The sequence below is a fragment of the Equus przewalskii genome, chromosome 5 (genome assembly GCF_037783145.1).
Source record: "Equus przewalskii isolate Varuska chromosome 5, EquPr2, whole genome shotgun sequence".
NCBI lineage: Eukaryota > Metazoa > Chordata > Mammalia > Perissodactyla > Equidae > Equus > Equus przewalskii.
In genome coordinates, this window is record NC_091835.1 from 65,732,750 (window position 1) to 65,750,574 (window position 17,825).

The following is a 17,825-nucleotide window of genomic DNA, read 5'->3' on the forward strand; positions in this document are numbered from 1 at the left end:
TTGTTTAGATACCAGTGTAACCAAAAAAGGCACTAATGGTTATGCCCTTGATTTGACTGAAGCCATGCTTCAGTAAAATATCAATCGATCTGTAGAATATCAGAAAACCTAATAATTTATATCATGTAGCTCAAACAACCAGTGAATTCATTAAAATTTTCACTTTTCTAAGGCTACAGGTTGTATTTGTAAATAGCTTCAAGGATGGATGACTCATCATGAGGCTATTTTAATCACTCTTTAAGCTAATATCTAGCATTTGCTCCCTTCTTTATAGAAATTCATCCATGATTTGATTACTTCTTACCAAAAATAAAATCTGTGCCAAACCACACATATTTCTATTACATCTAAGAAGGGAAGAGTCATTCTGTTTCAATCTGTTTGTGTTTAATCTCACTGGGTGGCCAACTGGAGAGTCTTTCCTCCTGGTTGATAGGTATAGAGGGGCCCTGTCCCTTCTTATGATAGCAATTAGGGTTGAGAGACACAGAGAAGCCTAAACATTCAAGTTTTGTGGTCTGCATCCTTCACTCAGACCATAATCCTGATAATTTTGTAAAGTCTGAAATCTCGTTTTTTAAAGTTCTCACTAGTAGTAAGCATATTCGTGGTAGCCCAGCACAGTGCCAAGCACTTGACATGTATCAAATCAGTAATACCCTCACCTCTGGGATAGGTGTTATCATTATCCCCAGTTTACAAGTGACGCAACTGATGCTCAGAAAGACGGAGTAACTTACCTAGAGACCAAAGCTAGTGAAGGAGTGGCTGAGCCAGGACTCACCTCCATGGCTGACTGCAGAGCCTGGCTCCTAATGACATTCCATCACCTTTGGGCGCTTACTTTGTTTTGGACACTATTCCTAACAGGATCCCGATATTTAAGTCTTGGGACTGAACTGGAGAGCTCAGCACGGGAGCTGGGGCAAAGTGACCAGGTTTCATGGAGTGATTTCAATGGCGTGATTTCGCGTGGGGAGCAGGGGTTCCAGGCAGGAGAAATGGGATCAGAAGGTTGGCCTCAGGAACACCAAAACAGCTAGAGTCCACTTGAGCTCAAATGGAATGTTTGTTAGAGGCCGGCTGAGGCTGACCCTGCCTGCCAGGTTAAAGAGTTTGCACTTTATGGAATTCTGGTATAAAAAAATAATGGAAAGCATTGTATTTGTTTTCATTCTTCAAAGTGTAGTACTGCTATAGTATTACAAAATTGCTCGAAAGTAATTGTACAGCTAATGCTTGATTTTTGTCTATATTGATACAGTGCATGAAGCATTTGTATTTTATTTTTCCTTCAGAGAAACTCTAGTTCTTCTCTTTACAGACAAAGTTTAAAAAACAAACAAGCTCTCCAGTCACCCCTTAAGAAAACAATGCCTGCAATGTTGGGAACCATAGTCTATGTGTTTACATTTCTTGTCACACCCCTCTAAGGACTGTCATCATTAGTCAAATAAGTAAACAGCACAATGTAAGAGAGGGAAACAAAGTCCAGTGGACCTTTTGTTCAGTTTCCCCGTGGACAGCGAAGTATGCACTCCCTCACGATTACAGGCCTGAGTTATCTGCCCTCCCGCAGGCTGGGGGACCGTATGGTCCACACACAGGAGACAGGACCCAGAAGAACAGCCTGCAAAGCCACACGAGATATCCAAGGTTTACACAAAATAAAATAAATCGTAAAGACAGCACAAATGATTCTATTCCATTTCGAAAGATTCAGAAAAGTAGATTTGTCTATAAAAGGAGTTATATGTTATCTTAGTTATGACGGTCATTCCTCTGTTTAGACTTTGGAACCAGCATCCCCTACCTGCCCTCCATCCTCTGGCAGGGCTTAGGATAATGAATATTTTTCTGGTAACAGAAATCATCAGAATGGAGACTTGGGGTGTACCCTCAGTTAGACGTGGGTCTAGTCAGGGCTCTAGACTGATAGTTTTTGTTATTTTGTGAATTGACAATATGTCTTTGAAAGTCCCAAATGTAAAATTCTAAAAACTCAAAGGGATATTTACACTTTCAGAGAGTAGTGGATATGTTGTCCTCTCCTCCGCTTGGGGACCCGGGTAGGGTGGGGCGAGAGCTCTCCAATACATGCTGGCTGAAGGCAGGGACGCTCCCAACTCCTCTAGGGACTATTGAGAAGTGAGGCGCTTCGCTTAGCTAGGTATAGCCACTAGTGCCCAGGTTCCCCATGCTGGTGGGCATTTGGGTGAAGGATAACATCTTTGTTTTAAATAAAACCTGACTTTGGGGCTGCCTCATGGCCTAGTGGTTAAGTTCGGCATGCTCTGCTTCGGTGGCTCAAATTCGGTTCCCAGGTGTGGACCTACACTACTCATTGGTGGCCATGCTGTGATGGCGACCCACACACAACATAGAGGAAGACTGGCGTAGATATTAGCTCAGGGCAAATCTTCCTCAGCAAAAGCAAAACAAAGCAAAACAAAAAAAACTGACTTAAGCTCCTCCCACCAGTAGGTGTGGGTGAAAGGTCAGAGTAGTATAAAACTGACAGTCTCTTGAGAGTTGATAGCTACCTTAGGGCTAAAGATGCTCTTTTGATTCTGGGTGACCCCTGTCAAACCCTAGAATGACTTGCTGTCATTTCCAGCCATGCCTCTGTCCCGAAGTTGTCAGTAATGTGACTGAGCATAGACTGGGAGGGAATTCTCTATTGCAGAGGCATTGTTTTTATTAGTTTCAAGAAATCTGAGTTGTCCTACTAAGGGTGAAATCACAGGATAGATTATCATATGGGTGTGGAAATTTTAAAATGTGACCAATTTTATACTTTATCATCTAATTACACACTTTTCTCTGCCCTATTCCTTTTCTCCGTTCCAATCCTCAGGTGGCCTATCTTAAACGATGATGTAGTTTATCCATCCTTTTGCCCTATCACACATAAATGTCACTGTGAAGAGAAAAGCTTATTCAAATTTTGCCCTCACAATTTTCACCTTACCAAGTGCCCTCAGCATCTCTTTAAACCAACTGAAGCTCTAAATAAGTATGTCAATGGAGAGAAAAAAATATACCACTAAATATAGTCAAGCAACTGAAATACTACTTGCCAATAAAAAGGACCAAACTATTGATACAACAACTCAAATGGATCTCAAGAGCATCATGCTGAATAAAGAAAATCAGTCTCAAAAAGATCACATACAGTACAATTCCATTTATGTCACATTCTCAAAATGTTAAAAATCTAGAGATGGAAAACACCTGGTTGCCAGGAGTAGGGAGAAGGAGTGGGTGTAATTATAAGGGAGAGCTTTGTAGCGATGGAAGTCTTGTATCTTGGTTGTGGCGGTGTTTGCACAAATCTATGTATGTGATAAAGTGACATAGAAACGATACACACGTATTGTACCAATGCCAATTTCCTGCTTTTGATATTCTAAGAAAATCAGGTCCCATATAAGGATTGGAGGAAACTAGGTGAAAGGGATATGGGGCCTCTCTGCATTGCCTTTGTAACTTCCTGTGACTCTATAATTACTTCAAAATAAAAAATTTAAATATATGTAAGTCAACCAACAGTATGAACTCATCTGCAGAGCAAGTGTAAACATAGCATAGAGACACACGTCAAAAATGTCTGATTTTTTTTAAAGTGTGCTGTTATTAAAGAATTGCTTTGAAAAACAAGAAGGAATAAAATAGTGATGAAAAGTGTTCTCAGGACTATAATAAAATCGCTCCATTTATGTAGTGCTCTGAACCATCTGATTGCTTTTCAGGCATTCAGGAAGCAAGACCGGAAACACGAACCCTGTCAGGGAGCGCTTTAACAACCGAGGTCAGTTTGGTTATATTGTTTACAAGTACATTCTGCATTCAGGTACGGCATTCCTCCCATTTGGAAAAATTCCAGAAAATCAGACCATAGCAGGTGTAGCCCCAGGTAGCACGCAGCAAATGTTTCCTAAAACAGCAAGGGCCACCGTAGCTTCTCTCCTTAATGAATCCCTCCCTCTTCCCACCTTGTTCACTTCTCCTTCCAAGTGCATGTCACTCCCTTGCCTGGTCTCTAGCAGAGTGGCAGCAACGCCAGCAAATCTGTGAGCGGCGCGGTGTCCTGAGCCAGTGGCTTCCCGCGGTCCTTTCCGCGCGCCACCACTCAGCTCACGCTCCTTGCACCCCGGCGGCCGCGCAGGACGCGCTCGACGCGCTCGTCACCCGCGAGGCCCCAGCCACCAGCCACCGTGGGAGATGCTGCCGGGCGGCCGGCCTCAGGACCAACACGGCAAACAGAACAGCAGCCCGACCAGGTGTCGGCCAAAGTGGCCTCTTGGTGAATTACATCTTTTTTCTTAACATTTTTATAGTACCGTGAGTGTACCCAGTGTTATAAAATTATGCCAAAACAAAGAGCAAAGTCCTGGTTTGAGGAGTATGTGGTGTAAAAGGTGCAAACGACGCAAGGTAAAATGACAGGACAAACACAGGGTGGGGAGAAAAAGTTAGCAGTGGAAATTGAGTTAGAATCAACAAGACTTTCAATAGACCAAAAAATGGAAAGACTAAGTCGGGGCTCCCATTGCTCATAACAGAAAAATAAATAAAGATTTGCAATAATAGCGATAGTAATTGTCACATTTTTTGAGTGTTTCTTATGTGCCCTGCAATTATGTGCATTGAACCAATTCTGTAAGGTAGGTACTGTTATTATATCTAATTGGAAAACCAGGGCTTTTTTTAACTGTTTAACAGACACCCCTAGAGCTCACAAAGTGCCAAATGTGGTTCCAAATACTTTACACATATTAACTCATTTAATGCTCATAAAATCCTTATGAAGTAGGAACTATTCCCATCATTTTACAGATGAAGAGAAGCAGTCAGGTTAAGCGACCTGCTGAAGGTCACTTGGCTATAAAGTGGCAGGGCCAAAATTTGAATGCAGGAAGTCCAAATAAGACAGCAAAGAACTGAATGCAGGTAGCTCAGCTCTGAGGGCACTGGGATTCGTATCCACACAGCCTGACGCGCAAGCCTGAGTACTTCACATGCAGCAATGCGTACTTCATACGCAGCAATGCATACTCAATAAATAATTTTAAAATATTTATACTATCAACAATGAACAAATTCACTTTGCAAAGGCTTTTAATATTGCAATGAAAAAATGTTCAGTTGAAGAATAAATACTGTTAAAAAAAAAAAAGAAATAGGTTTCCCTTCCTTCATCCATTCAACAAACAAGCCTGAGTGTGTTATGTATGCTGGGTACTATGTGAGGCACCAGGGTGACTGCATGATCAAAAGAGAAAAATGAGAGAAAACAAGGGAACTGGAGTTGCTGTTCATTTTAATGATGAATACACAGTAGATTTATCAGGAGCCATAGCAGCAAATAGCCAACAGGAAATAAGGGAACTTTTCAGTCTTATTATACACGGAATGATGTTATTCTGAGCTGGACTGTCCTGCTTGAGTATTACATATTTAGTCCTTTTTTCATTCCCTCCCTTCTGCTTCCTTCATTTTAGTTACAACAGTTAGAGGAAAACACATTATCAAAGAACATTTAGTATAGACGTTTGTTAACATTTCAAATAATGCTTCGGGCGGCAGATAATAAATAACAGTTATCACATATTGAGTGCTTACTCTGTATCAGTCATTAGCCTAAGCATTTTACATCTGTTAACTCATTTCATCCTCATAACAGTCTCACGAGGTAGATATTATTATGATCCTGATTTTATAGATAAAGAGATTGAAGCTCAGAAAGATTACAAAACTTGCTCAAGGATAATGCTAAAAAGTGGAGGATTTAATCTATGAACCGAAATTAGGTTTTGGATTATTTGTAATTTCATTTATCCTTTGAATTCCCTTCCTAATAGCAGTATGACTAAGAGTATTTTGCAAGTGTGGAAGTGGCATGCAGACCTCTGAGCCTAGAAAGACAAATTGGTATAAAAGATGCCTACAGAGAGAAGAGACATTAGCAGTTGAGTTTTCAAAGTCTAGTATCAAAAGCCAGAGTCTTGACTGGGAGAAACATCTACTTTGGAGATAGGAGGGTGACATTCCATTCCCCATCTCATCTTATTTTTTTGAAATACATTTTACTTCCTGACTACTCTGTAACACACTAATATAAAAAATAAAACCACTAAAAACTGATATAAAGAGAGAAATCCCCCCCTCCCCTGCTACCCTCCAAGAAAAACCTAGAACATTTGTTTGGAAGTCTTTTTCGTGATGGTGTAGATTGTATCTATGCTAAAAGAGAAATGCCCCTTGAGAACAAGAAAAATAATTTGGTTTTCCCATACATGGGACGACAAAGTCTCGTCTTTCCATTTGAACACAGATTTTAAAACCCTAACAGTGTAAGGAGTCTAAACACTATAGGTTCACTGTTCTAGGGCCATAATAAAATGATAAAATAATAAAATGTATTGCTAATTCCTGGGTTCAGTCATTTTGTTTATAGTTCACTTCCGAAATCCAAGGGCCGGGTAGAGAGCTATGAGACACTTGCAGAGGGAATGTTTAAGGACCTCCCAGACCACACCTTCCACCTCCCAGACCACACCTCCGTCCCAGCCCCTTCTCTGGCATTCTTCACTTCCCAGTACTGAATGTCAGTTCCCAAAGTGGCTCCCACCTTCTCCTTCCTCTGTTCAGGCCGGTCTTTCTGTTGAGAATCCTCTCCCACTTTCTTCACTTCTTTGCCTGGCTAACATTTACTTCTGCTTCAAAACCCAGCTCAGGCATCACCTGGTCTTGAAATGTTCTCTGACCCCTTTCCTAAGCCAGGTTCAGTGGCAGAGCGCTCAAATCTGATTTTTCCCTGGCCGTTAACATGCTGTTGGTGCAACTATTTGCTTATTTATTCTTTCCCGTGCCAGACTAATTCGTTTATTCGACAAACATTTCTTGAGCACCTAGTCTTTGCCCAGGACAGTGGTAGGATTTAGGAAGACAGGCATAAAAGAAACTCTTAATACAGTTTCTGGAAGATAATAAAACTCAATGATTGTTTGTGGAATGAATGAATGGAATTAGGTCATTACGAAAACAGTAAAGGAAGTCCAGGGGCAGATTAGCAGTCACATGAAAGTGATTCGGTTTTTTCCATTCTCCTATCTCTCAATCCTTCTCTGTTGTGTAACATCTTTCTAAGCTTCTCGTTTCCTTAAGTTTTTGTTCTCTAGTAGTCTTTCTCTCACTGCTCTCTTTACTAGAAGCAGGAACTTTGGCATAGGAGGGACATAGTTCTGATGCCAGAACTGTTGCTTACTAGCTGTGTGACCCTTGGTTCTTTCCTTAATTTCTCTGAGCGTTGATTTCCTCCTCTGTAAAATGAAGATAACAAACACCTGTAGTAGAGAGTCCTGTATGACGATGAAATGTGGTTCACATGTGTAAAGGGCTTAGCTCCAAGTCTGGCTCCGAGAGTCCTTCTTTTCTTTCCTTTGTCTCTTCCCTACTCCCACCCCTTATTGTCCCTACAAGATGTCATCAGGGCAGTAGTGGCAGGCAAGATGATTTCAGGTGATCCATGGAAGCACGTTTTTAAAAACTGTATTATTATTTTGACATACATTACAATATTTCACTAGTTATTAAACCCCATTAAACCTATGATTTTATAAAAATCATTGCTTTGGATATATAAAAAGTAAAAAAAAAGGAGTTTAAATTTTTAAAAATAGTTAGAAAATATTAGTAAGTCTGTCCAAGGGATAAGGGGGAAAAAAAGGAATAGATACCTGAAAACACTGCAGAAATGAACAAAGACAATGATACAGAAGAGAAATATTTAGCACAGAAGTCTACCAGGTGCTGTCCATTTTTTGCCCACCCTCAGCGTTTGATAAGCCGCCAGGTAACCATAGTTAGACAATGCATTTCTCAAATGTCACTGGATAGCAAATCCAGTCCTGGGCCTGCAAAGATTCAGTCTTAGCTGCAGGATCATGTCCTTGGCTTTCTTGGATAGGATTAGTCTGTAATAGACCAAGAAGTCAGCTTTGGGTCCCTAGAAGTCACCTGTCCAGTCCTGCCCATGACAAAGGGCAAAGTGAAAAAGAATTGCCCATTTACATTTGAGAATAATGAACACCCAAATAGAACTTCCAAAGACATTCTGTGTTTTCCACACTATGTATCTCCATTTCCTGATCTGTCAAATGGGTATAATAATAGAATCTATCTTATAAAGTTGTTATGAGCATCAAATGTTAACGTCAAAGAAGCACTTAGTAACACATCAGGAATCTAATAACTGATATTAATGTGTGAGCCATTATTATCATTAATCTGGTAGCCACTAGCCTCCTGGGGGCACCTTCTCTGCCTCCTCTGGCAGAAGAGCTCCCACCCCTGCAGCTGGGAAAGTTACTTATCCCCTTATACCAGTCTTCCTGCTTTTTGATGTTTTGTGATAAAAATCAGCCCAAAAAAGCCTCCTGTCTCTGAACACATGATTTCAGTAATTTCGGAAGATCAGATGTTCTCTTTAGCATCTCTGTCACAAACTTCTACCTGGAACATAGATTTTCTGTAGATTGATTTTTCTAGAATTTGAAAGGGTATATCACACACACGTATTTCTTGTGTTCCATAAGAGAGAGTCCACCAATCTCACTGACTCCTTAGAGACGTGTTTGCAGTGCAGTGGGGACAAAAACAACAAGAACAAAAAACAAGAGGGGACTAATTTCCCCACCCCAGCTCCACAAAAAAGTTAAGGTCTGCCAAAGGCAAAGCTAAAGTTGGAACGAACCCAAGCTACAGCCCCAGCTCCCAGGCCCTGGAAATTGTGATCCAGGTGTAGGATGCTGTCTTTACAGCATGAGACAATTCAGGCCTCATGATTATGCCCGCGCTGCCTGGAAGCAACAAACAAACGAACAAACAAAAAGAAAAAAAGAAGCAGCAGCTGAATATAGGAAACCAGGAAACTGAGAAAAAGGCCATCCATGGTGAAGTCCGCTGCCTCCTCTCCTTAAGGGTGAGAAGCTGTGCGACTCCCAACGGATAACAAAGCAAGCAGGTCCAGGAGCCCTGGGGGAGGGGGCGGCCGTGGGAAGTGGGCAGTCAGGGTCTGCTTACACCTCCAGGGCCGCTGCTACTTCCTTCATCTCTTTTTCTGGGAATCTGAGAGCCCCTTGAGACAGGTAGACATATACCTTTCGCACTGAGAAACAGGTATCAAGAGTAACCGGTCCCCCTTCAGTGAAATCAAGCCCAGGTAGCTAAGGGCTCGGCGGAGGACTGCGGCTCGGGATCTCCCGGCCTCGCCAAGTCCCTCTAGGCCCCCAACCACTACCCCGCACTCCTCCGCACACGCCCTGGCACACCAGCGACTAACTCTCCCAGGCCTGGGTTCCCAGTTTAGTTCGTCCCCTTTCCTCCAACCAAGTCAGCAGCCCGGTTCTCCTCCCTGGGCTGGTCCCTGCGCGCATGGAAGGGACACTCTCCACCTCTCCCTGCTTGATCAGCAAAGGGATCCCGGAAGACTCGCGAGTCCCCCCGCTCCGCGCCTCCACTCCAGCCCACGCCGACCAGGGGCGCAGAGCCTACCGGTGCCACCGCGAGACCAAGAGCCCCTCCCTGCGCGCCGCCCCCAGCGCGCGGCTGGCTCGTCCCTGCGCTCAGCTCTCTCCTCTCCCGGACTGGGGAGGCCCCCTGCGTACAGGATCCCTCCTCCCTTCTCTCCTCTTCTCTCCATTTTCCCTCCCACTCCCACCCTCTTGGGGTCTGGCCTCTTATGACTCTTCCCTTCTCCTCTCCTCCGTGGGCTTCTCCCCTCTTCTCCGACGCCCTCTCTCCCTTTCCCGGACTCCACTCGCCTTTCCGTTCCCCATTTCTGCGCTGCGCCTCCCTCTTTCCAGCGCGCCCCGCGCTTTCCAATCCGACGGCGCGGGACGCCTCCCTCGGAGCCACGGGCTCAGTGTGCGAAGCCGCCCACCGCCCAGGGCAGAGGCCCCCCCAGACCCAGCAATGCTCTCGCCTTCCTCCTCTCCTGAAGGAGACTCCGCGGGGGATCCCCAGGCCGGAGCCCCCCACCCGAGGAACTGTGCCCCCCCCACCCAAGGAACTGTGCTGGCCTCCTGGGTGGCCCAGCTGTCAAGGACAAGGGCTCTATTTTGAGTCCTGCACCCAGTGTCCCCACCTGGCCCAGGTCCCGCGCCTCGGGTAACACCTTGCCAGCAGAATCCCGAGCTGAGGCAGAGCCAGCTTCCGCAGCGGGGTCGAGTCCCCTCCACTAGGCAGGCGGCGCGGCCCCGGCGGTGGAAGCGGTCCCAGTACACCCAACTCGAAACCCAAGCGCCCAGGGAATTCCGGGGCCGCGGCCGGGGGTGCCCCAGCCACCCCCCTTCTGCCCCCCGGGAATAGGCTGCCTTGGCACAGCCACCTTTCCTTGCAAACGGAGTCACACATGAGCCTGCCCAGCCAGTCTCCCTTCCCTGCGTGTGCCCTGGTTTACTTAACTTGGAGTCAACCTGGTCACTAGCCTGCAATAACCCACCCAAACTGTGATCCTTTGGAAAATAGTAAGAATAACTGGGGACCATCAACAAGGTCTGATGAGCAGCAACGCCTAACCTAAGCCCCGGACAGTTGAAGGACTGCGCTGCACACGTGTGAGTGTCCCCGTGCGCGCGCACACACACGCAAACACCCATCCCGGCTGGGATCCAGCCACGAGTTTGCACATTGACACGTTTCTAAGTCCAACAGAAAATACGAAAAGTTTCACTCACCTGCCTCTTTTTCTACTCTCTTCCGATTAGGATCCAGGGGAAGTATCGGAAAAGGGTGGATAGACAGACCCTTCTTTCTTTTCTTTTCGCCTTCCTAAAGAGTGGAAATTTCCATCATGTGATAGGGGGCAGCATCCCCAGTGTCGCGTTTCCTGCGGACCCTCCCTTCCAGCCCAGCCACCAATCGTCAGGCGGCAACCTGAGATGTAAACGACAGCATCCTCCCAGGTGGGGCTGAGTTGTCCAGCTGTCCCTCAAGAGTGAAGCCTGGGAGCTGTAAGCCCCTGCTTCTCCTTCCTGGAGCCCCATAACACAGAAGATCTTGGTGTGAGTTGGTTGTTATTTTTCTTTTCTTTTTTTTTTTGATGATTAACTTTCTTCCTTGGTCAAGGTTGTGTTTATTGGATCTGCCACACAGGCAGGAATGCAGGTTGATCTTCATTTTTTGGTCTGTAAAAGTGTCCATCTGGTTGGTGACTCTAAATTTCCTCCAGGTTTGGGGATGTCAAACCTGAACTTGACATAAAGGGAAAAAAGTAAACATCTGGGGAAGGGGTACAAATGAAAAACCTGTCATTCACAGTAAAAGTCACTTATGCAAGAGCGAAGCAGGGAATAAGCTGCTGGCGCTTAACTACGGGTAGGGGGCTTTTGTAGTAATTTTTTTCCCTAGGATTTCAGTTTAAGCATAATCCTCAGTATATATAAAGAAGGAATTAGGAAAAAATAAATAGCAGTATAATTTCAATTCTGGTTATTAAAGGCACTACCTACCATTCTAAGAAAAACTGTTTATATTAAAGCCATTTTCTGATGTTAACCAAAATTTTTGTTTCAAAGAAGGCCCACGTAACAAATATGTCCACAATCTCCTGTTTATTTAGTACTCATTTGTCGTTCTTTAGGGAAAAAAAAACTCTCCTACGGAGACCTGACCCCACAGTTTAGCAAACTCACCAGGCAACACAAATTCCTTTCTGAATTCTCGCATATCCAATTGAGCTTGATTCAGAATGGTAGGTCTAACTGTTTGTTCATACCATGAATACCCGGAATCTTCTCATTTTACAGTTCCCATTAACGAAAACACCAGCAGCAACTTACTACTCTAAGAAACAGGATAACACAACAAAAATCCACCTGGATGATGTATGATAACCAGGAACGTTAACAAAATACGACATTGATGTGCACATCCATGCATCAAATTGTACTAACACCATCCGACAAGGCAGATTCATTAGAAAGATGATGCAATAAATATCTTCCCAGGAGTTACTGTTTTGGAACTTAGAAAAACCAGATAAGAAGGAGTATATAAGAAATATTGTTTTATAAAAGCTGATTATCTCCCACTTGACCAAATATGGTATACCTCTTTAGTTTCTCATAACTAGAAGTTTCCATTTTGTGAAATTAGAATACATCTGAATAATTGTGAAGTCCCCTTAAGCTTGTTGAAACTAGATTATCTTTATACTACCACACTTCTCCATTGAATCTTATTTAATAAATATAAACATCTTTTAAGAAGCGAGTAAAGTGTCAAAATTGGTAAGCTTGAGAGAGAATTAGTGAGAGATTGAGATAGATAGATGTTTCTCTCTGCCTAACTTGAGATTCAGTAAAAGCAAAACCCAGGTATCTAAAATGAAAAGCCATTCCAGAGAAAGCACAAATGAAGATGGCATCAATGCAATTCTAAGCCGAATACTAGTTGACTATGCAACTGCTCAACTTTTTAGTGAACTGCTTATTTAATAAGTTCTTAGCATTTTATCTTAGCTAGTACAGAGAAGATCAAAAACAGCAGTTCATTGCCTAATTTATTAGAGAACTATGGGTTATTCATCTATATATGCTGTTAATATTAATCAGGTTATAGGTTGAGGTAAAATGAGTTGCATTCATCTATGAAGCAATGAAGTGCTGAGTAAAGTTCAAGTTTGTCAGCCTTCATAGCTATTGTACATCATTAGAGTTTTAGAAAAGCTCAAAGCAGCAATGTCTGGGTGGTGTGACACAGCTGACAACCATTATCTAACTTGCTACCGTCAAAAACTTGAGCTATTAACAGCTGTGCTGAATTGACTCAACGCTCCTCAAGGGTTTGTTTTAAACTAGTGTGTGAAGGAATATGGAGCAGCTCTCACTGGCAGCTCTCACTGGCGATATGACTCTCTCTGCAGGACCACATCGAGAAACACATTTTCATTTATCGTCAGATGATTCGCTGACTCTGGAGCAGATCGCTTGAGTCCGAATCTCAGAGCCGCCACCTACCAGCTGTGCAAGCTTGGCCACCGTGACCACTTCAGTTCTTAGTGACTCAGTCTCTCCATCTGAAAAACAGAGCACGCTTCTTGAGACATTATTTTCGTGACTTATTTTCAGACAGTACTACACATTCGCCTAGTGATAGAGGAAAACAAAACGTTTGCAATCCAGAGAAAAGCTTAGAAAGCAGTTGGAATTTACTACCATTCTGACAAAGCTTGATCGATTGAGCTCTCTGCTCTGAAATTATATTGACACACTGCTCCTAGCAAGCGTTATTGGGTTTGTTGTGGATGCTTTTAAGAAAAGTATGTATAAAAATATTCCCCAAGTATGTTCTTTTAACTCAAGCTAACACTTGAAAACAGAGTTCTACACTCCAATAAGTTTGGGAAACACCAAGTTAAAGTTATTGTGGGGTTTCTCAGAGGTTTTAATCAGTCTCTCTAAGTTGGGATGGAATGTGCAGTATTTCTCTATGATCATGAGCCCTATTCACAGGAACATCTCTAATGATCCAGAGAACAGCCATTACTAAATTTTAGCATAAATGAATGCCTTAGGAAGAAAATAGAACATTATTATTCAAGCAACATACATAGGAAGTTTCTTGTTTTCCATAATATCCTTGCAAAGTTTGATAGCGGTGATGTTAGTAGGCTTTTGTATAAATTTTTTCTTTGATAGTACACTTTTAACATAGATTATTTTTCCAATTAGTAATTATTATAAATAGTAAAATGACTTTAGGTTACAAAACACCTTGACATATGTTATGCCACTTGATACTAAAATAAGCCAATCATGTAGGTATTATTATTTTCCCTATTCAGTGAGAGGGGAAAGTGGAGTTCAGAGAGGTTAAATGACTTCTCCAAAGACACAGAGCCAATAAATGACAGACTGGAGCATGAACCAGGTTTTCTGGCTTCAAATGCAATGTCTCCCCTTCCACAGCTCACCTCCCTTTTCTTCTGAGCATTTTCTTCTTCTTTTTTTTTTTTTTAGGAAGATTAGCCCTGAGCTAACTACTGCCAATCCTCCTCTTTTTGCTGAGGAAGACTGACTCTGAGCTAACATCCATGCCCATCTTCCTCTACTGTATATGTGGGATGCCTACCGCAGCATGGTGTGCCAAGCGGTGCCATGTCTGCACCAGGGATCTGAACTGGCGAACCCTGGGCCACCGAGAAGCAGAACGTGCAAACTTAACCACTGCGCCACCGGGCCGGCCCCTGAGCATTTTCTTTACTAAAGCTGATTACTGTTTTCCTGCCTACAAAGTAGCCAACCCTACAATGCAGCATAGTTAGCCATAAAATTATGATTTTTAAAATAATTACTATAAAAGTAATGATCTCTTTCTTTATCATAATTACATGAACCTCTATAAACTTCTAATGTCAGTATAATGATTTTCTTTTCTATGAATTTGAATTTGATTTAAGTGAGAAACTGAGTAATACCATGACTTACATTTATGGTTGGGTTTCTTTAGAGTCGTGCTCCCTAAATGGGCTACTATTTCCTACTGGTAGGAAGAAGATACTTGAGTAGATCGCTCACTGTCTCGGTTTCACGCATGATGAAACAACTAGATACTGGGTCTCAAAGCTAAAATATCAAGGAAGATCTAGGATCTTAGAAGATCCAACTCAGTGTCCAACATTGGGACGTGAGGCCTGGACTCTGAGCTCCTCTCCGGGGGGTGAAGAGGGGGAGCAGAGCCCACGCTGCGCCTGGATGGAGCTCAGAGAGGAGAATGTGTATCACGTGGTCAGCGTTCAACACCCAGCTCCAGGGAGGTCGGCTTTTGTCTCTCTAGTCTGGAAATGGCACTATATGCACACAGCTGACCAATCATATCCACCTGCCTTTCCCAGCTTGGTGCTCACAGCACTGGTCAACTACGCCCCTCTATGCAGCCCGTGTTCTAAACCCTTACTGTCCCCAGCTCCCTAGTGCCACGGTCTTTCATACCTTAGTGCTTTTGAACACACTGTCCCCACTTCCTGGAAGCCCTGGCTCCTGACTCTGCCTGTCAACTTCACCTTTTACTCATCTTTCAAGCCCCAGCTCATGTGTCGCCACTTAAGTGAATGAAACCTTCCCCAGCTCCTCCAGCTATTTTTTTTTCTTGGTAGGTGGGGAGCATGGGGTGATTGGGAAGTTTGAAGAACGGTGGAAAAGAGAACCAGCATGTTTGGGGCATGGAATTTAGTCCTTACTGCCTGTGAGGTGGGTGTATTTATCTCTACTTTTCAGATGAGAGCACAGAGAGTGATTGAGTTAAGTGGCTTGATTAGGACTCGGGTGTATGTGATTCCAAAGCTCTTCCCATCCAGTCCCATCAGGAGACTTGCCCTCATTTGGGTTCCAGAAGCACATGATAATACACTGTTTTGGCCCCCACCAGACTTCGTGCCCCTTAGCAGCCAGTCCCTGTTCGTTCTTATCTGTTCCTGGCATTTGCCGCGGCATTTGGCACATAGGTACTTAGTAGACACGTGCTGAATGAGTGAATGAACAAATGAAGAACGCCCCTATTATTTGCATATTTTAACAAACACTATCTGTGCCTGTGTTATTTGTTAAATAAAGTTACCTGTGATTTATCCCTAATGATATTTTGTATCTTGTATTTTCTTTCTCTAAAGTGAAGAGGCACCGTGATTAGGTGGCCAATTATAATTTCGGTGCCTAGAGAGACAGTCTGTGACTGAGTCTGCCTGGCTACCAGCTACTCTGACCGGCTTTGCACAACTGGTGTTTGAACAGAGACTGACGTTGATCTGATATTGCCAGGTAACGCAATAGCATGGCAGCTTTCAGAAAATGATATTAAATTACTGTAAAAGCACATTTTACCCTTTGTGATATTCCCTGAGAGTTAGAAACGTATTCATGTCCGTCTTAACTTCATATTTCCTTTATCTGGAAAAATAAAATGAAACCACTCATCACCAAAAACTAGACCTGTTCAATGAGAATGATCCCATTAAAAAAACGCGTGTGTATTTTCCAAAAGTACAAGAGGTAAAACATGTGACGTTAAACACCTTGTTTCTGATTTCTGGAACCAGACTCCCTGGGTTTGAATTCCAGCTCTAATACTTACTAGCTGACAAGTAGTTGTTGTTTATACAATAATTAGGCAAATTAACCTTTCTATGCTTCAATTTCCTCATCTGTAATGTGGGGATAACAATTGTGCCTATTCATAGAGTTGTTAAAAAAATTTAAATGAATTACTTAAGGCACTTAAACCATATATCCTTTTTCAAATGGAAAATGCTAATTATAGTCACATCATTTGTTAGTGAAAAATTCTTGTAATTACCCAAGCTTCATTCTATTCCCCTGGGCCTGTTTCCTCATCCTGAGTACAAGAGGACACACAATCTGATCCTCGGGTCCTGCAGGATCTTAACGTTTTGCCATTGCACAGCTTCTGGTGTTTACTTCTTCCCTGGTTGCCACAACAAAACTCTGGTTTCCTTTTATTTGCCTTCTAAAGAGATGGAGAACAGGAAACTATTATTAATCTATTTTCTAATTTTCACAAGACTGAGTCTAAAATAAAACAAAACTTACAAAGTCCATGAAAACATTAAATTTTAGTCCTCAAATGCAGGCGATGGATGGTGTGGAAGAGGTCAGGATTACGTGCTTATTTCTGCGCGGTCCTCCGATGTTTGGCCGCTCCAGGCTGCGTGCTGCTTGGTTCTTTCTCATTGTGTAATAGGTTGTTTGCGTGGCTCCTCTTGACACTGTAAGTTCTGCGGCTGCCTTGTCAAAATGTATTTGCTGAAGAAATAAATGGAGGGATGGATGGGTAAATCAATTGATGCTTCTCTGTTTTTCAAGATGTTGAAAAATTGAGCAATAATTTTCTTAAAGGCAAGGATGGAGTTTTATCAAACAAAAACATTTCAGGCTAAAATACTGCTATGAAGAAGACTTTGGAATTTATTGGTTTTAAAATTATAACCTGGGTTTATGGGGGGCCCTGTTGCATTCCAGTCTGGAAGGGGGATTTTCCTAACCTACGTGGGACATTGGAGAAGTTGTCTTACTGAGGTTGTCTTCAGCATCAAGGGGGATGCTGCCTTCCATTCCTCTTGAGGGGCCAATGCTCTTCCAGCCCCTTCTCTGATGAGGCTTTCAGCAAGGTAGGAGGTCTGGGCCCTTCTCTTTCATGGCCATCCTACCTGATGAGCCTTCAGCAGCCTTCAAATGCAGGAGTATGTAGATATGCTAAATTCTGAAGAGTGAGATGCACCTCAGAAGGGTATTCCAATGTGGAAGTTTGAAGGCTGAAATTCTGACTAATTTTACTGCACAGAGGAAGACTGGCACGAAGCCTCTCGAATGCTGCCTTCACTTGAGATGTTTCTCCCTTCTGGAGTCCGCCTGCCCACAGGTAGCCTTCTAGTCAAATCTGGTGACCCCATCTCCTCCCGCAGGAAACCCAGTCCTGTCCACATGTGCTCACCCTCTGATTTAATGGCCATTTATTGGGTACCTGCTTAGTGGTAGGTGTTAGGGACAGAACCTTGGGTGAAAATAGACGTAATCCTTGTCCTTGTGGAGTTTATAGTTTGGTAGGAAGAAATAGTTTAATCAAAGTGTGACACAAATAGGGGTTGGCCCCGTGGTGCAGCAGTTAAGTTCGCACGTTCTGCTTCGGGGGCCTGGGGTTCACCAGTTTGGATTCCGGCTACAGACCTATGCACCACTGCTTGGCGAGCCATGCTGTGGCAGGCGTCCCGCATATAAAGTAGAGGAAGATGGACATGGATG

The 17,825-nt window shown here is 43.3% G+C and overlaps 1 protein-coding gene and 1 long non-coding RNA gene across 9 annotated transcripts in view; both read right to left on the reverse strand.

The window, feature by feature from the left end:
* Positions 1 to 10,899, reverse strand: part of SLC38A4 (solute carrier family 38 member 4) — a 68,216-nt gene extending 57,317 nt beyond the window's left edge. For 2 of the 8 annotated variants that reach the window (XM_070621127.1, XM_070621130.1), the window contains exon 1: positions 9,562 to 9,668. The gene's annotated coding sequence lies outside the window, so the exon portion shown is untranslated. Of the gene's footprint in view, positions 1 to 9,561; positions 9,669 to 10,153; positions 10,300 to 10,745 lie in introns of those variants that run through there. The other 6 variants (XM_008533363.2, XM_070621126.1, XM_070621124.1 and 3 more) reach the window with 6 other exon arrangements.
* Positions 10,900 to 11,087: 188 nt separating this feature from the next.
* Positions 11,088 to 16,829, reverse strand: LOC139083563 (uncharacterized). The gene is made up of 3 exons (XR_011540399.1): positions 16,617 to 16,829; positions 16,363 to 16,533; positions 11,088 to 13,087 (listed from the first exon to the last, which is right to left on the reverse strand). It is a non-coding gene; the product is annotated as an uncharacterized lncRNA (long non-coding RNA).
* Between the last annotated feature and the right edge of the window lie 996 nt (positions 16,830 to 17,825).